The 19,192-nt window shown below is 30.5% G+C and overlaps 1 long non-coding RNA gene across 1 annotated transcript; it reads left to right on the forward strand.

The window, feature by feature from the left end:
* The first annotated feature begins 455 nt into the window (after positions 1–455).
* Positions 456–5,232, forward strand: LOC134726968 (uncharacterized). The gene is made up of 4 exons (XR_010108686.1): positions 456–551; positions 3,647–3,761; positions 4,119–4,257; positions 5,124–5,232. It is a non-coding gene; the product is annotated as an uncharacterized LOC134726968 (long non-coding RNA).
* The last annotated feature ends 13,960 nt before the right edge of the window (positions 5,233–19,192 follow it).

A 19,192-nucleotide genomic window follows, 5' to 3' on the forward strand; every position in this document is an offset into this window, starting at 1 on the left:
ATGTTATAATGTTTCATTTTCTGGTGTATTACTCATTTCACTTTAATACTTCCTTGTGTCAAATATTTCTTTATGTGCACATCCAATTAATACATTCCGTTTTACGCATGCACTTCGTGTTGTTTTTCAAATCACATACATTCATTCACATACATTATCTAACTTGATCAGATATTAGCAGAATAGACGCGCATTCTCTCAGGACAGCTGTATATCCCCCTCTTTTTTTTTTTGTAATTTGACAGTTAAAATATTTGATTTATAAGATATGACAGAAATTCTAGTTAAGATTTCAGGAATTAAGTATTGGTAAACTAAGTATCTATACAGTCATATACAATACATATAGGGACTATTTTGCTTTTGATTGTATCTTATTATTAGATTTTTTTTTAATTTCAGGACAATGAGCACCGACAGAATGACTAGGCTAGAAAGCTTTAGTCATTGTGACCTAGCTTCTAATGACAGTATACACCATTTAATTGACTGGGAGTATAGAGGTTGTGCTGGTGGTATATATTTGAACTCACAGTGGATGGTTCATAAAGGTAACAGTACAATCAAAGCTAATATCGTTGTTTTTTATATGAGCTTGCTAAAATCATTAAACAGCAGTAGGCCATTCATTTACAAAATATGATTAAACGACATGGTCTGTGTCATGTCCACTAATAAAACATAAGAAGCAATAACGTCTGATTCTCAATGAACAATACATTCGTACTCTTGTTTAAAATTGAACTGTCTGCTTGAAAAAAAGGGTAACTGTGTGACTTTAGAAGACTTTAGATTATTATAGTTCACAACGGTTTAAATCTGTGGTAGATAGTCAAATCAAAACAAGTAATAGCTCGAGTTTGAGACTCGTTTATTTTGAGCGATGTGTGAGGAGATTGTGATCCTTGTACATACATAATTGTTTTAAAATATTTGCAGGCGTTTTTTCTTCTAAATTTCATCAATTTATCTTGGATACTTAGAATTAATTTTTTTTAAATCATATAACACTACAGAGTTACACATCAACAATGCGTTTCCATTTAGCAGATCGTTTTTTAGGAGTTGTAGTACCTGGACAATTCAAAAAAAAATCATGATGTGTTACATATTTGTTTTTTTCGCTTATTTTGTGTACATAAATTACGCATTGGTTTTTATTGTTTGAATTGTTTAACATTGTCATCCAGGGGTCTTTTTTAGCTGGCTATACGTAATGAACTCTGCTCATTGTTGAACGACATACGATGACCTTTAGTTGTTAATTTATGTGTCTGTTGGTCTGTTGTGGAGGAAAATGGCAATGTATTGTCTTGGAAGAAAATCTTTGGTATTTCAAAAATTATTCACGTTTTGTAAGTAGTCAATCAATGACAAGGAGCTGACCCTGGATAACAGGTTACTTAACAAGATTTTAAAATGAAAAAAAAATGAACAGATTTGCATCACTTTGAAATCGTGTGATTGACAGTTTGATATGAACACTTCAATTTCTCAAATATTTTGTACGAACTGTTACCTAACTGTTGAAGACGGATGATAAAATGTAACCGTATTTGTATCTATCATTATTCGTATGTGACCTTTTATGGGCCAATACCAATTTTTCTCTCCCCAGCAATGATTTTACAAAGACAAGTGTGCACATAATTGACCAGACTCAATCACAATCAATCATCCCATAAATCTATAAAACATTTGCTGGACTAACAATTGATATTTAGATAGTTATGTTTTGCAACTAAAAATAAAGCATATTGCCCTTTTTAAAAAAAATCTACAGCTGATATTCCTAGTTACGACTGCAATGATAAAATTACTCATGATAAAACACATACTGAAACATACTTTAAGATTGCATATTTTGGCATAAATATTGATTCACTTATAGGGTCTTTGCATCGGAACTAAACACATTTATTCAAAAACCAGTTGTTGGCATGACACGGGTTATTTTCTTCTCATATATATATGTTAAATTGGTATGATACTAAACCCCTAACGGGAATGATTGTGCCTGATAATCATATGATGAAATGATAATCTTTCAATCAGTTTAATTGAAGTGAGGAGCTGGCATGTCAGTTAACTGCTAGTTATCTGGTGTTATTTATGTATTATTGTCATTTTGTTTATTTTCTTTTGGTTACATCTTCTGAGATCAGACTCGGACTTCTCTTGAACGAAATTTTAAATGTGCATATTGTTATGCGTTTACTTTTCTACATTGGCTAGAGGTATAAGGGGGATGAGATCTCACAAACATGTTTAACCCCGTCGCATTTTTTTTGCCTGTCCCAAGTCAGGAGCCTCTGGCCTTTGTTAGTCTTCATTATCATCGAACTATTATATATTTGTTTAGGGCCCAGCTGAAAGACGCCTCTGGATGCGGGAATTTCTCGCTACATTGAAGACCTGTTCATGACCTTCTGCTGTTGGCTTTTCTATGGTTGGCTTGTTGTCTAATTGACACATTTCCAATTTTCATTCTCAATTTTATAAAATTTTATATCTATGTACTGAATAAGATACTTCTATAAAGTGTGTAATATTTCGGAGAAGTATCATTCAAGAAGTACACATTGCATAGTGTGGACCGAGGACAAACGGCAGATTTTCTTTGTGCCTGCAGGGATTTCTATTATTGACTTATATGTAAATGACAATTTACTGCAATTAAACAAAAAGAAATTTAAAGGGTTATCACTGTTCTTTGAAAAATATTTGAAAAATCAATACCAAGGAAAAGTATTAGGACAACTAACAAATTATAAAACTTATCATAAACACAACTAACAAATTACAAGGGTTATTCTAAAAAAAAAAAGAGATTTGAATTGTCACGTACGAATTATAGAAATACAAACGATATTGAAATATATCCGTCTAAAATGTTATTTGGAATGACACTCGCATATATTCACAATACGACTTTACGTTATACTCACATGTGGCATACGAGTTTAGTTAATAATAAATATAACAGGTGTATTTCCTCTTCACGAATTCCATTTTCAATTTGATGAAAAACTTGATAACTTTATGGTAAACATTGTATTGTCTTATAATAAATGTACATGAGATGAAGAGAAGAAACTTTGTTGAGTGGCTTTCCTTTACAGAATCATCACTATTGTATTTTTACTTTACAAATGCCCTGTACCAGGTCAGGAATATGGCCATTGTTATATTATAGTTCGTTTCTGTGTGTATTATATTTTTACGTTGTGTCCTTTGTTTTCCCTTTTTTGTTTAGTGTAAATTCACATTGCGATAAGACGTGTCACGGTACTTTTCGATCCCAAATTCATATATTTGATTTTGATGTTATATTTGCTATTCTCGTGGAATTTTTGTCTGATGCTCGGTCCGTTTCTATGTGTGTTACATTTTAGTGTTATGTCGTTGTTCTCCACTTTTATTTAATGCGTTGCTCTCTGTTTTAGTTTGTTACTCCGATTTTATTTTGTTTTTTGTCCATGGATTTATGAGTTTTGAACAGCGGTATACTACTGTTGCCATTATTGTACCACATCATATAAAAAACCATTTGATAAAAGTAACAATGCTTAGTTATGCAGTTTTTAGATATTGTTTTCGTGAATTTAATTGTTCATATACAATGTTTGTATTCTTTCATTTCAAGGATGTTATAGTAATTCTGGACCAATGAATAGTAATGGTGTATATGACAATTAAAGGTTAAAACACCAACACTTTGTTCAGAGAAATGTAAAATGAACAAATATTTTGCAATGAAAGTAAGTAGCGTGTTTTCCTTTTTTAATTTAATGCATTGCTATCTACTTAGACATGACATTGGAAATTTTAAATTTATGTTGCAATTATTTACGGCTTCCTTGTTCCTGTTCTTGATGTTGTCATGCCGTTGCATTGATAGCTCTCAACAACTGACTACTAGCATAAATCATGTAAATTTCATAAGTTTAAAGTTTATGACATGTTGACAATGTACCAATGTGATACATGACTAATTGCAAAATGCACCCTTTCATTCTACTAGCACTTATAAAAACCCAATAACCACACAGTTGTGCTATTATGTTATGTATGTATTTGAGCTTATTCTGTACAAAGGTAACTTATTATACTTGCAGTACAACTGGTGTCCTTGTATGTCTTCTCTATACAACTTGAAGGAAGTTGACTCGTCAAAGTGCACGTACAAATGTGCAGGTTCAAACAATGATGTTTGTGGCGAAAGATCTCATTTTACGGTATACCAGCACATTCTTGGTACGTTTTTTATTTACACTTGCATACTACTGTAGCGTACAAACAGCTTTTCCTTCTTTTTCACCAATGAATAAAAACGATTACCTTTATAAACATATATATTTTATATTTATTCATAAAAAAAACAAAAATGAGGTAAGTAGATAATGAAATATTATTTATATTGTTCTGACGTTGTCATCCTTCACGGGACTGATGTGACTCAGTAACGTTACAACGGGTAGTATTTCCTTTACGCATTTAGGTTTGCTTTAATTGTTTAAATGAAGCGCTTCTCCAGAACCCTTCTATATTCGTCATCATCATCGCGACGACATTTGTAGAACGGCAACATGTTAAATTTTCAATTGGCACATAGCTGTTCACTTAGTGGTATTTGCTGTAAGTGTAGATGACTGCTTTGCTGTTTGTGGATACGTTCTCTTGTACTTAGTTCCGAGTTTGTTTGATATAATTTTCTCTACACGTTGGGCATGTTGTACAGTATATAAATTTCTGAATGTGCAAGTCATGTGTGAAGCTACACGACCTATTTGTTTAAATATAGATTTAAGAAGATTTGGTGTGAGTACCAATGTTACAACTCTCCATCTAAATTATCATGATTATAGGTCAATGTGTATATATACTCAAAATCATATTCGTCCCGAGTTCGGTAAAAGCGGTTGTCAATATGGAATGCAAAACATTAAACTAAAAGTGCTATCAAAAGCAGATTTATGTGCAGATAATTTTCAACTAGATATATTTCGTTATATCAATTTTGTAATGAAAAGATGGGTGTTTTACATATTTATTCATTCAAAAGACGGTAAACAATTCAACGTTTGTTCATTCATATTCTTTTTAATTCGTTTAATTCATAGGTGAATTCAAACCCAAGCCTGATGTCGATCAAAGATTTGCCTGCTCCGTTATCGTGCCTCGAAATGGTACGTTTGTACTGAAAGCTGTAGACTGCTCTTTGGAATACTGTGTAACATACGAAGGTAAATCTTTTCATGGAAAGTTAGGTTACCAATTGTCCTTCCTGATTCAAAAGTATGACGTTATATAATACATACTTTTGATAGTAATCAGTGTTAATATACTTCGTCTAAAACTAGTTTTTATTTATATTTAGTTTATCCTTTTACTGCATTAGTTCATTATAACTGTGTGCTGTTTTAACATGACATTGTTTCACGTACACATTAAATGATTAAACTGCACTCGATGTTGGAAAAGTGTTAATTATAGGAAATACTGCGTATTGATTTCGTTTAACAGAAGCTTCAAATCACGATATGAACTGTCAAGGTGATTATTTTATCGTTAAATGATCAAAGATGCATCCCATAAACATGTTACCCACATAATGCAAGGACAAAAACTCAATTCCATTCGTCAATTTTACTATGTGTTCTTAACCAATTGTTTTCCAGATGATAACTTTAATTTACCAAGCTTGAATTTAATAGAAATAACAATGATACTAAATATCTTTGATCCAGTCTCTATTTTTTCCATTTTAGTAACTAGAAAAATGGGTTTCAAAGAAACGTATCAGTCGGCAATAATAGGTGTTCCTCGTTAAATGGGACGATACTTAACACCATCGACAATCTTGATGAATTGGAGGATGGAAGAGAGTACTGGTCAAATATCTTTAGATTCAAGTTTCTTAAATGGTCAACTAAAGAATCATCCGATATCTGCTGTATGTTTATATGTAAATCAATAATTGCATTTATTTCGAATTGTTTGTACCACGCTGGCCGTTGATTGTGTTTATGTGAACGATAAGAGATCCCATTACTCATACAAATAAACTATACAATACTCACTTCAAAACATTCCTCAATCACATGTTGACTTTATCATTGAGAAGGTCATACGTTTAGTACATGACTGGTTATGGGAGTCCATGTACAAAGTATTCTGTGCATGACTGGTCTCGTTGATGTCATTTAGTCGATATGTTGTGAAGGACTTTTAGTTTAATGTGTTGCAAATTTATACCTTAACCAGTTTTTATTTAAATAGAATGTTTAAGTATTAATGTATTTTATTTCCTGTACTGAATATGAGTCAAATATCATATAAGTATTTTGTCAATGGACGTGAAGCAGTAAAAGAATTAATTAATAAAATTGAAACAATTTAAATAAATATTTGGTAATTTTACATTCTGTTTTCTTTTATAATTCATTTTAAACGATTACTTTCAGTTAAAATAGATTCAATATAACCCTATTTACAGCCTCAGAAAAAAACCCAGCATAAACTTGTGCAATGCCAAAACATTTGTATAAACAGATTATAGTACCGTACTGGTTCTCCAGAGAGAACAAAAACGTGAATAATAACAATAGGAACATTGAAATAAAATCTTTTTCTAAAGGAAATTCAAACTCGTATGTCAAAAACATTCTGACAATGCAATGACCGAAAAAAAAACGTATCGTCTAAAATATCAATAACACTTTCCATAACACATACCATAAATAAAGGCAACAGCAGTATAACACTGTTTTTTTTCTCTGGTTGCTAATGAGGTAATATTAAATGCATTGGATGTTGGCTGTGCATTGATTGATATATTAGTCATAGATACGGGATGTATTATTTGTCTTTTGTTGTTATAGATAAGCAAAGAAACTGCCTCGTCTGGTCTGAGATTTTGTTTGATTTGTTTTCTGCTTGAAATCGATCTGATGAGTTCAGACATTTTCGGCTGAATTCTATTTAACTTGTTAGTTTTAATGATGTGCCCTGACACAAATGTCACATGTTAGGGAAACATGTATTGCTCAGCAACATGTTTAACGCACGTCAGTAGCCTGTAATTCAATGGTTGATGTTGGTTCATGATAGTCCTTTTTGTTTGTCATAAATTTATTTGTGCCGTGAACATTGTAAATTGTTTTTTTTTCTTCATAATTTTCAAATTTGGACCTTTATAGCTAAGATTATACGGTTGGAAACTTTAACATTGTTTCATACTTTACTGTTGCCTGTAATGATAGAATCCATTTCGTGTAACTTTGGTGGATAGTTAGCTCATTGGCGAGTAAAATTGTACCTAATTTTTATATACATTAGAAATATGCAACTTAACAGCTTTACTTGTTTTACACTGTTTAATGCCGGCTTGATCACCTGGTTGTTTTGGTTTGCAGATGGCTTTGTACTTGTATTTACAAGGCAATGGTATATACTTAACGTTCCTGTATTTCACTTCTAAATGTAAACAATCAATATTTAACAATCCATCTACTTCAGCTGTAAAAATTATAAAACAATGGGTTTTCTCTTTCAAATACATCGATGTTTGATTTTGATGAAACATTGATATACTAAAACGAAACAACTCTTAAACATTAAAATAAGTTTAACAATTTTGCGAATGCACTCTTTGAAAATCGCACATGTCTCAAAATTATCATTCGTCTTTAACAATAAATTTGCTAAAATATTGAACGAGATGATACAGTTGCTGCATGTGTATTGTCGAGATAGTGTATTACAATTTAGGAAATTTTACAGTTTATAAATAAAAGATTGTTATTGTTTTAATATTTCGTATCAGGTCTGTCATTTTCGTAGTTTATTTGAAGATGTCTTTGGAGCATAAACTAGAAGGAGGGAACATGTTTACCTATTTCATGTTATGTTCTTGTCTTTCAGAGTTTCAAAGGAGTAACTGCGTTTTAAATGCCAACAACTTTTGAATACTTCAATATCCATTATGTAAGCAAGGACGTTTCTGATAATTTGTTATTCTACGCACATGTGTACTTAATATATAATTTTTGAACGTCGAGACAAAAGAGGGACGAAAATTACCAAAGGGACAGTCAAACTCGTAAATCTAAACCATACTAAAAACGCCATGGCTCAAAAGGAAGAAGACAAACAGACAAATAGAAAACCAACGAATAAACAACACGAACCCCACGAAAAACTAGGGGTGATCTCAGGTGCTCCGGAAGGGTAGCAGATTGTGCTTCCCATGTGGCAGACAACATGGAATCGGGTTAATATAGCTTTCATGTAAAAGCTATTGAACATAAAGACTACTCTGATATCGAATTATATAGCTTTCATTTAAAAGTCTGTAAATAATTTATAAAAATAATTTCTAATATGTGTTATTGAACATGGTGCAAGTTGAAAAAGATGTCCCCTCTATTATGTCGTTTTTTTTGTTAATACATTTTTTATTATCATGAAATTTTATGCGACTGTTATATAAGTGAGAGGATTTACTAGCTAATGAACGTTTTTAATCCACTTTTTTTCTACATAATAAAATGCCTGTACCAAGTTGGGCTTATGTCAGTTGTTATCCAATCGATTGATGTGATTGAGCTTTTACATTTGCCATTTGATCAGGACTTTTCGTTTTTGTTTTCGTTTGAGTTCAGTATTTTTGTGATTTTTCGTGAGATGTTCAAAATAATGGTTTAACTGTTTACGAAACTGTAGATATATGATAACATATGGTACGGATTTACTTTTCGAGGTTTATAATCCTTTCCTTTATTTGTCAAAACCATTCGAAATTTTGGGTACATTATTTTCTTACTTTTTGTACTCAATTTGACATTTGTTAAGCTTTGATTCGAAGTCACTAATGAGTATTTCATAGACACAAAACGCATCTGACATATTTAGTTATATACCTATATGTAGCATTTAGGATGAGTTTATTGTTCGGATGGATATTCTGTCCATATTTTTCTTTGACTGATATGGATATTTTTTGTAAACTTGAATAGATCTAATTCTCTCGTGTGTGTTTGCCCCTGAATCATAGATAAAACAAATCTGTGTTGTGTGGACTTAAATGGTATCACATATTTATATTTCGTCCACTTTATTTGTACATGAAATATTGAAATGCTTTTATATGAAGATATTAATCGCACAGTTTTCCGTGCTTTGACTTTATAATAAGTTTAAATTAACATACTCCTTTCCTTCAGACATTTTGAACAGTTATTTTGTTGTTCAGGGTAGGCGTTTTTGTAGAGGCGTCAATCAATTCAATTATTTTAGCTACCCACAAATATTGAGAAGATATTTTGATAGTTGCACATGGATGTAGGTATAACTTTACGGGAATACTTTTGAATACAAAACAATGGCCAAGGTTAATGTGGTGACCTATTATGTAGTCCTATCGAACCGTTTTAAATTTATTGAATGAATGAAAAACAGGCTGTGCATACCAAGGGAATCATAGCGCCGAGTAAAAAAACCAAACAAAATGACAAAATAAGGAATGTAAAGTATCATAAAAAAATAACAACTTTCTCATGACTAAACAGTAAAAAATCGTACAACACATTTGTCGGAAATTATGGATAATGATATGGATAAAAACATAAGCAACTCGTTACCTGACACTTCCATCATGTTTTTAATATCCTTCAGGATTATTAAAAGCTTATAAATCTGTCTCCTTTAATAAAGGAGCAGAAAGTAAAAAAAATCATCGTTACGACCGTACTTTACGCACGGTGACCTATAATTGTTAATGTCTGTGTCATTTTTTCTATAGAGGAGAGTTGTCTCATAGGCAATCATACCACATCTTCTTTTTATATTTGTCCTTCCTCATAACAGTCCAAAGTTGTCAGTGTTAGATCGCCAATTAGTCAAATTTTCACAGCTAAGTGATGTGCAACTTCAGATAAACACACGGTCTTCAACAATGAATAAAACCCATACCGTATAGCAAGTCATACAATATCTGGACATTTAAACAACCTCATTTGAGAAAAAGCAATAAAGAAAATCCAAATCAGATATATAACAGCAAATGACAATTCCTGAATTATAGTTTCTGAAAACTTTTTCAAAACCAATAACAACTGATGAAACAATTATGAGTTCAAAACTACAACTATATCAATCAGTACACATCCAATAGATTTAGTGTATCGACGACTTTATAAACAGTCAAGTGTGGAAAATGTTCGCATCTGTCATTAAGGAGGACAAATAGTTATCAAAAGTACCAGGATTATAATTTTATACGCCAGACGCGTATAAAAAACAGAGCTAAAAAAATCAATTACAATCTGATTATCATATTAAACCTGAATGAGTTTGGTGGAATTCAATAATTGTATATTAGTATTTACCCCGCAAAATGTCTAGTTTATAATTACTTGGAATCCAGTCTTGCATATTAGCCTTTCCGAGGTTAAATTTTACAATTATCTTCTCTTAGTAGTAAAATGGTAAACTAGAGAAGATAAAGGGACAGATGAATAAATATTACTTAACAAACATAATGTGTTCAAAACAACAAAGCTGAGTTCCATAACAGTAGATATGATAATACACGATGTGTCCAGATTATGATATTAAAACTTTAGACAAGAAGAATAAAAATTTGATTACGACGTTCTTATAACTAATCAGGATATTGAAAAGGATGTAGGAAAGTTTGCGATGTTAAAGTTACCTATTTTAGATTTGTCTTCCTGTAATTTTTAATTGATACTACATGTACAGGTTTGCAATTAACTAAATATTCAGCTTGATACATATTGATAAGTGTTGAGTATTTATTAATATTTTATAATTTCTTCATACAACAGTTGCTACTTATTATATAAAAAAAAAAAACAGAACAAAACATGTGGTTATATTCTACAATCGAACTTATTTGACAATTTTGTGTTTTCCAAGTAGTATAACTGATGAGTTTATTTTTCAATTTATTGGGCTTAGATGTAGGACTGAATCGGGATAAACAATTGTAGCTTGCTATGATAATCAATTGCTTGTAATTATTTTTAGACGAAAAAGGGAAAAAGCCCACAAAGAAAGAAATGGACTTCAAATCGATCCTGGCGCAATACAACAGATGATTGCATATACAATAGAGTCACACGGTAACCAACAGAATCATGTGAAGACACAAGATAGAGGCAATTCGGAATGCCAAATTAATGATGAAGCGAACGATCAATATCAACATCTAGATTTTGATGTACGAAGGAAAGAGCCTGAATGTTTGAAAGCGGAATATGGTTATGCTATTACAACGACATCATTTTTGAAGCCTGATCAAAAGAGACCATCTGACAATAATGCGTTAAAAATCGCTATGAAAAAACGTGCAAAACTGTTACGAACATCATTACATTTTCTTCAAGGCCAGTTTTCAAAGCAAAAATCTGACAAAGAAAACGTAGCTTATTGTGATACTGCAATAGTTCACACCAAATTTTTGTATGACACACCACAACAATCTTTGAAGCATGTCAACAAACCTTAGAACACTGCAATAGTTCAAATTAAGTTATTATATGACACACCACTACGATCACAATTCTTAGTACACTTCAATAGTTAACACTAAATTATTGAATGAAATACCACAATGATCTGTAAAACATGTCAATAAACCTTACTACACTGCCTGAGCGTTACAAAGTGCGTTATCGAAATCAATTTGAATTTGAATCGGGAGTTCAAATCCAAGACGCATTATCTTAAATATGTTTTTAAACAATGTCATGAAAAACAAATTTTAGTCATTTTAAAACAAGTTTTTTTTTACCGTTCCAGAGCACTTGATATCAATCATTACTTTAAGAAAGTTTCAATTGTCTCCTATTTATTTTTCTAGTATGTAGTATTTGTGGCGTGCTGTATATCTTGTGTTGCAATTGATTTTGACGGTAATGATGTTATGTTAAGGAATTCTGATTTTTTGTAATTTTGCTCTTGTGTTTTCCTTTTCTTTTATTCAATGATTTCAACCGTATTTCCTATCGAATTTTTTTCTCAACTAAAAGAATTGTACAGCTTTCTTATTTTTCAAAACCGGTTAGTATTATTACGGTTTAAAGCATTTTAAACATTTTAAATGTTTTCCAAATTTTGCTTGAATTTCCGATCAAAATACTGTTTTAAGCTTTCGTTAGAATGTATTTGCCTTTACCTTGGAATGTTTGCCGACTTTTTAATTCTATTAGTAACATGCAATATGTTTATGTTTTATATTTCTTAACATGCTAACTTATTCTGTTGAATATTTGACCATTTTGTACATATTGTTATATAATATGGTAAAGATGTACATAATAAACTACCTTGAAATATCTTGTAATTTATAAATGTATATATTGTGATAACCAATCTGATGAAAATGTTATAATTTTATAAAGAAAAATGATCAAAGTAATGTATTGTGATACTAAAATAGGTGAATACAACTAGTACAAAAAAAAATATTAATAGCACAAGAATTCTTACACATTTTTTTTACATTTCTTTACTAAGGTTCTGTTTTACATTTCAAGTTTAAAAAGGCAGTATTTGCGCTTCAATGTTATATTAAGATTGTGCTTGATTTTAAATTGGAATGATCACAAATGATTATATACATGTATGTTTTATGTTTGTATGTATGAAATGAAATAAAAATAAATTGTTTAATCTCACAATTCACAGTTTGTGTTCCTTTTTTTTTCTGATCTGGAATCTGTGTATGCTAAATGGTTTATTTTTACCATATCATATATTTTACATGTTCATCCAAACATTAAGCATCACTTTTCACAAGATAGTTCAATGAAACAAAAGACAAATAGTGTGTGCGATGCAAGTTTGCAAAATCATGTCGTTTTTATAAACAACAGAAACATGTTTATAAAATAATGTGATAATGCATTTTTAGCAAAATTAAGAAAAAATAAAGTTAAATAATGTAGATTTGGCAGAGTACTGCATATCCAAACGTACAAGCATATTGGGCCTTGTAATGAATCGAAATGTATCTAGTGACAATTTTGTTCAACCTCAATATTAAGTTTGAATTTATCGATTAATTTACAGTAAACATACATTCAACCAAATTAGAAGTCGGCCTATATACATGCAGAACAACCATAACCAGAAATGAATGAATTACATTTATATAATGATGTAATTGTGTTCTTACAAATAAAACACTAAAAGTCTAAGAATCTGATTATCAGTAAAATGGACTTTTAGTGTTTTTATTTATATATATAAAATTACAACTGTTACATTATTTGTAATTCATTCATTTCTGCAACTTTCATTTGCATATTGTATCCTTTTAACACGATAGCAACGAAGCATCTGATATAGATATTGAAGCACTGGCTATTGTTATCATGTTGCATTACAAAATGATCAATATTGAGAACGACCCTTAGATCAACTCCACGGAGAGTTACATTGGTGTAGTTTATAAATGACTGTACTTCTTTTTTTAAACAAACAAATTAAAAAAAGAACATGATATTTCGATACGATATAGACTTATCAAATTGCAGAGTGAATTTTAAATAATTTTTTGTTCGATAAATTTTATCAGCGGTAGATTAAATATTCATCTGTATATTTTTTTCTTCTTCACTTTAAACACATTTGGAGTACATGTATATACAAAAATAAATCGTAAAGCCCTATTTTCAAAAGATCATAATTTGTTAAAAGCTGAAACACTTATTTCATCAATTTTAGAAAATTGTTTGTGATCAATTTTCCGAATATTATCACTTGAGGAAAAGGACATGTTAATGTAGCGGAAGTACAATTATAACTTTTATTGTATGTATTCAAGCACTCTTCCGCTTGCACGTGTTCATCCCTTGGGAATAATGGTCATTGAAATAATCATATCCATTCAGTCTAGTCCGATTACTAGACACAATTATTAATCATCTTTTGAAAAGAATTTAATGTTGAGTATTTTCATATTTTCATGACCGCACACAATTTGTTCTCTTGGTGCATTGACGTATCCATTGGTTGTCAACCCGTTTTTCTAGTTTTTAATAATTTCTTTTTTTATATATCTTATAAAAAAGAAGATGTGGTATGATTGCCAATGAGACAACTATCCACAAAAGACCAAGATGACACTAACATTAACAATTATAGGTCAATGTACGGCCTTCAACAATGAGCAAAGCCTATACCACATTAAGTCACCTATAAAAGGTCCCGATAAGACAATGTAAAACAATTCAAGCGAGAAAACTAACGGTCTTATTTATTTTAAAAAATGAACGAAAAACAAATATGCAACACATAAACAATGACATCATTAGTCAACATTCAATTGTTTTCCAGGGATTGAACCCACCCCCCCTAAAAAAATCTCCTGTCATAATGACTGGATCTGCGCCTGCAATATACTTTTGCAAGTCTGTCTATTAAAATTAATAATCACTTCAAATCCATCGTGTTTAAAGTGGCAGTTCTGAGTTCAAAGAATGTGTTAGTTTTTGACTCCAAACTTTAAAGATCCATGTCATTTTGAACTTATTTAAAACTGTTTGCAACGTATGCAAGATATTATATTAAAATGTACACACCTATGTTTGTTCTAACTAAAAGAAAGACACAAAATATCTCTGAAAGGATGATTTATTATTCGGTTATAAGAACAATTTTAAATGCTCATATTAATAAAATTTCTGGTTGGCTTCTTGATAGCCTATTGGTGTCTTCTCAAAATTATATGTTGCTTATACTGTAGAGAACGAGAAATAATTGAATATATTATCACTTGATTCTTTACAGACCATTGTGAAGCTTTAACTGTATTTGTGGTCATGTCGGGGCATTTTATAGCTAACAAATTAAAACTTTTTTGTTTTGCCTTGTGGTGAGAATCATGCAGCGAGCTATATATGCTTATATTAGATCGTTTTCTCTCTGTTGATAATTGTCGCACTTGCATACATAACATATTTTAAAAATATATCTTATTTATAGATTAAATAGTTGTTTATAGAAATTAAATTACATATACTTATTGTTAAATTGAAACAATTATGAGCTTGATTTTCATTTTCCGTTTACACTCAATACCACTCGACAACGCTTCTTATTCTCAAAATCGTCCGGATACTCTCTTTATATCTTTTCATTCTATTTGAATGATAATACAATTTATTGTTGTGTTTATTAAATAAATCTTTAGTTTTAAATATTTTACAGTTTTACAAGTGTTTCCCATCAAATCTTAAATTCAGCGTCAATATTCATGTTATTTTTCCTCTTGAGATTTGTTTGTAAGTTTGAAGTCTCGGATTCCAGATTTTACAATTGCATTTTTAGATAGCTATACTTAAAAAAGATAATTATACACGCATTGTTTCAAACAAAAATATAAGCATATAATTATATATTTCACTTCAAACCAGGACCTTCGGATTGGAAAATCGCTTACACGTCGAACGTTTTTGTTTATCAGTTGTAAATTGGCAACATTCAATACTCTATGTCTTCATTCTTTATTTTTGATAAATATGTAATTTATTTTTTATGTTATGTTTTAAAATCTAGTACTTTTACATGATAACACTTAATCCATTGCACACTATGGATGTGTAATGTTTCACATACCTCAGTTCGGGCTTTTCATAAAATTAAACTTGAAACTTGAACTTTTAAAAGAATATAAGTATTAACTTTTATAATCTGTTTTAAATATAGCAAATCATTTACAGGAAAGACCTACTACGACACATATGTGAGAGTTCAAAAGGAAATATTACGTTGAATATTACCACATCAAATTGTAGAGCAAAAACATGGGACGGTTTACGTTAATTTATCTATTGATAATCATTCTTTTAGGCGTAAAATCTGGTAAACATGGTAAATATGTCTTTAAGCAGCTTTTTTTTTTTAACAATTATGACTAATTGTATCTAAACAACCCGTATACCACGAACAATTTAAAGGTTTTATTGAAAATATCATTTGTGCATTTTAACTTTTATAATCATAAGCTTCTTAATTAAAGGGGAGCTAGCTACATGGTATGAAAAAACAAATATAATGTGACTTTTGTGGTCAATCACTGATAAAAGTGAAATAATATTCCGCTTTTAGCAGACAATTTTGTTCAATTTTGTTGAAATGAGCAGAGAAATATTGCTAATAAATTATTTCACTTGGTAGTGAATAATTCGACCTTATTAAAGCCGTATTGATGTCATCTTTAATTTAACTTATTAGCTATAGATTGGTTATGCAATTAGTCGTGTTCAGCCATTAAAAGGAAGATATGGTCAAAATTGAAAGTGAAACGAAGGTGAACCATTTCTTCGACTGACTCTATCAACAAAAACATTCCTTTACAGATGATGAAAACGATAATTATCTTTTGTTTTAACCTATAACATGCAATCAAACAAGACCTAGAAAAATACAGTTACACGAGGTCGACGATATTTGTATGGGTCATTGTCTAAAATCATGAAAAACTATCTTATTTGGTCTTTTAAGCCACAGACATGAAAACATATATCAAAATAACACTTGTATATGTCAGATATGAATGTTCTGTGATACAATATATTATACAGTATATAGTATGGAATGTTATATGAACATCCTTAATGTTTACTTAAACCCTTTGATAAAGCCAGAATTAACTGTTATTTTTTACTAAAAATCCTTTCAGACCTTAAATAGGACTATCATTCATATCATTTGTAATTAGAATTTTTCACTATTCGTTGCATTTTAATACATAAAACATTATTTAATGATGATTTGGGAGGTGAATGTTGGTTTCATGATGAAAAAAAAACACCAAAAAGAAAAGTCTCTTTTTAAGTCAATGGTGTAACCAAAAGACAAATTGGTATGGTTAGAGTTCTCTTTCACAAAAAATCAGTAATTACAATATTCATCCTTGAGTTATTACCTTTAAGCATGGTATGCAAGAGAAAACAAACATTTATACTGAAAATTTCAAGAAAAAATCTTAAAAGTAAGTAAAAGCTATGTCGTGAATGAACATAGTATCCATGGTGTAGCTATATAAACATATTTGTTTTTAATTCACTGGACTTTGAATTATGAAATATATTGATTGTAGAAACATGCACCAGGAACAACATATAAAATAAAAGAATGGTGCATTTTTTTGTGTAACTTAATCTTAAAATACACCTGTAAATCATTGGTGTTACTGTCAATGGTGAGACCACCTTGACAAAATAACGCCATTGACCAGTTAAGTAACGCCACTGAATATATTATAACAATCAGCAATTTTGTTTGTGTTTCTTTAAAGTTGAGCAAGCGAAACTTCTTATAATTTATGAAATACAATACTATTTTAACAATGTTTTAACAATATCATGCATTACAAATACAAAGTGTTCAAAACCTGTTGTATGCTGGTAACACCAATGACACTATTTAGTAACACTATTGACATTTTTAGTTATTGATGTTATGTTATATAATTTGAGATTTTTTTAGCATCAGAATTATTTCTTTTTCCTTTGCTCGGTGTTCTTGGTTTTGAAAAAATTTGAAATGTGTTGTCAATGTCGGTACTTTTGTGTCATTGGAGTTTCAAAGGGGTCAGTGGTGTTACTATATAAAAATGACATAATTTTTATTTCTAAATTTTCAATTCTAATATGACGTGCTTCTTTCACTTTATAAATAAACCCATGCTCTAAATCCAATAATATTTTTTGGCACATGCGTATATTGACTACTGCAGAATGATAAATTTTATCAAATTGGCATGCATTTTATTTATTTCATTAACTTAAAACACTTCCAAACTCTTAAATGATGCACATGTTGTTACTTATTCATTTATTATGACAGTAATATGTTGCATTCCGACATTGACATATTTGACCTAGAAACGACAACCGTTCATGTTGCATTGGCTGTTCAAAACCTCCTCCCTCTGCAAAATCACATTGCCAGCTGTTTGCTTCTTCAAAAACAAAAAAGGTGGTTTATGAAAGAGCCTTCACAATCGCTTTACCCTTATACATATCGGGCATAATAACTACTTTCATTGTCCTAATCATAATCGTAATAAATGATGCAAGATTTACTTTAATGTAGTTTGAGCATGAGTAAGCATTATATACGTGTCATTTTAACCCTCACTATAGCTCGGGCAAAAAGATCACGAATACAATGCCTACTCATGTTAAAACTACAATAAAGTATAGCTTGCATCAATTATTTCTTAAATGATTTTTTTCCATGTCGTATACGTATACGTATTTTGAATTGGTAACACCAGTGAGACGATTTTATCAAAGGATGACATAAAGTTTGAATTGAAGAAACTCTTCATTTTTCCCATTGCATATTTCTGAAAAAAAGTTGCTACCATACTATAGAATAGAGGGACATTTTTAAATTTTTAAACAATGATATAATTTTCCCAAATATTCCCTCATCTTTTTTATATTGACCGTTATATGGATGTCCCTAATCGTATCATGGTCGCATTTTTTACGTGGAGCCAAAACATGTTTGCTCTCTGTGGTCGGGTTGTTGTCGCTTTGACACTTTTCTCATTTCCATGCGTAATTTTATCCTGCATCTGCAGACTACGACGGTCATCTCGATAGTTAATTAGATGGTGTAAACGCTGAAATACACACGAAATTCTGATATATATTTTCGCGCATAGGCATTGTTACTATTGATTTCAAGCTAAATGTGAATCAATGTACATGTCTGATGCATGTTTGTAATAATTATTGACAATGTGAAAGACCACGAAAAAAGTTAAGCAAATTCATTATACTTTTATAAAAGGTAAAAAATGTTGCCAGGATTTGAAGTTAAATATGGAGAAGGAAAAATATCAACGATGTACTCACAGAATACGCTTACCCTTTATTTTGTCATTGTTATCAAAATAATAATTACCATTTGAATCATTTCACTCATTGGATTATTACTCAAATCACATGTTTCAGAAAGTTGTAGGATTTTTCTTAGATGGTAGGAAAATTAATCATAATATGTCGACAAGATCAGAATTACGAGAAAAAAAAATATGCTACAGCTTCAAAATAAAAATAGAAGACTAGTAATTGTCGTCTGTCGCATTTGTTATTTGTTAAAAATTAGTCCTCATGTATTATATTTTTTTTCTTCTAAT

The sequence above is a fragment of the Mytilus trossulus genome, chromosome 7, assembly GCF_036588685.1.
Source record: "Mytilus trossulus isolate FHL-02 chromosome 7, PNRI_Mtr1.1.1.hap1, whole genome shotgun sequence".
In the NCBI taxonomy this organism is placed as follows: Eukaryota; Metazoa; Mollusca; class Bivalvia; order Mytilida; family Mytilidae; genus Mytilus; species Mytilus trossulus.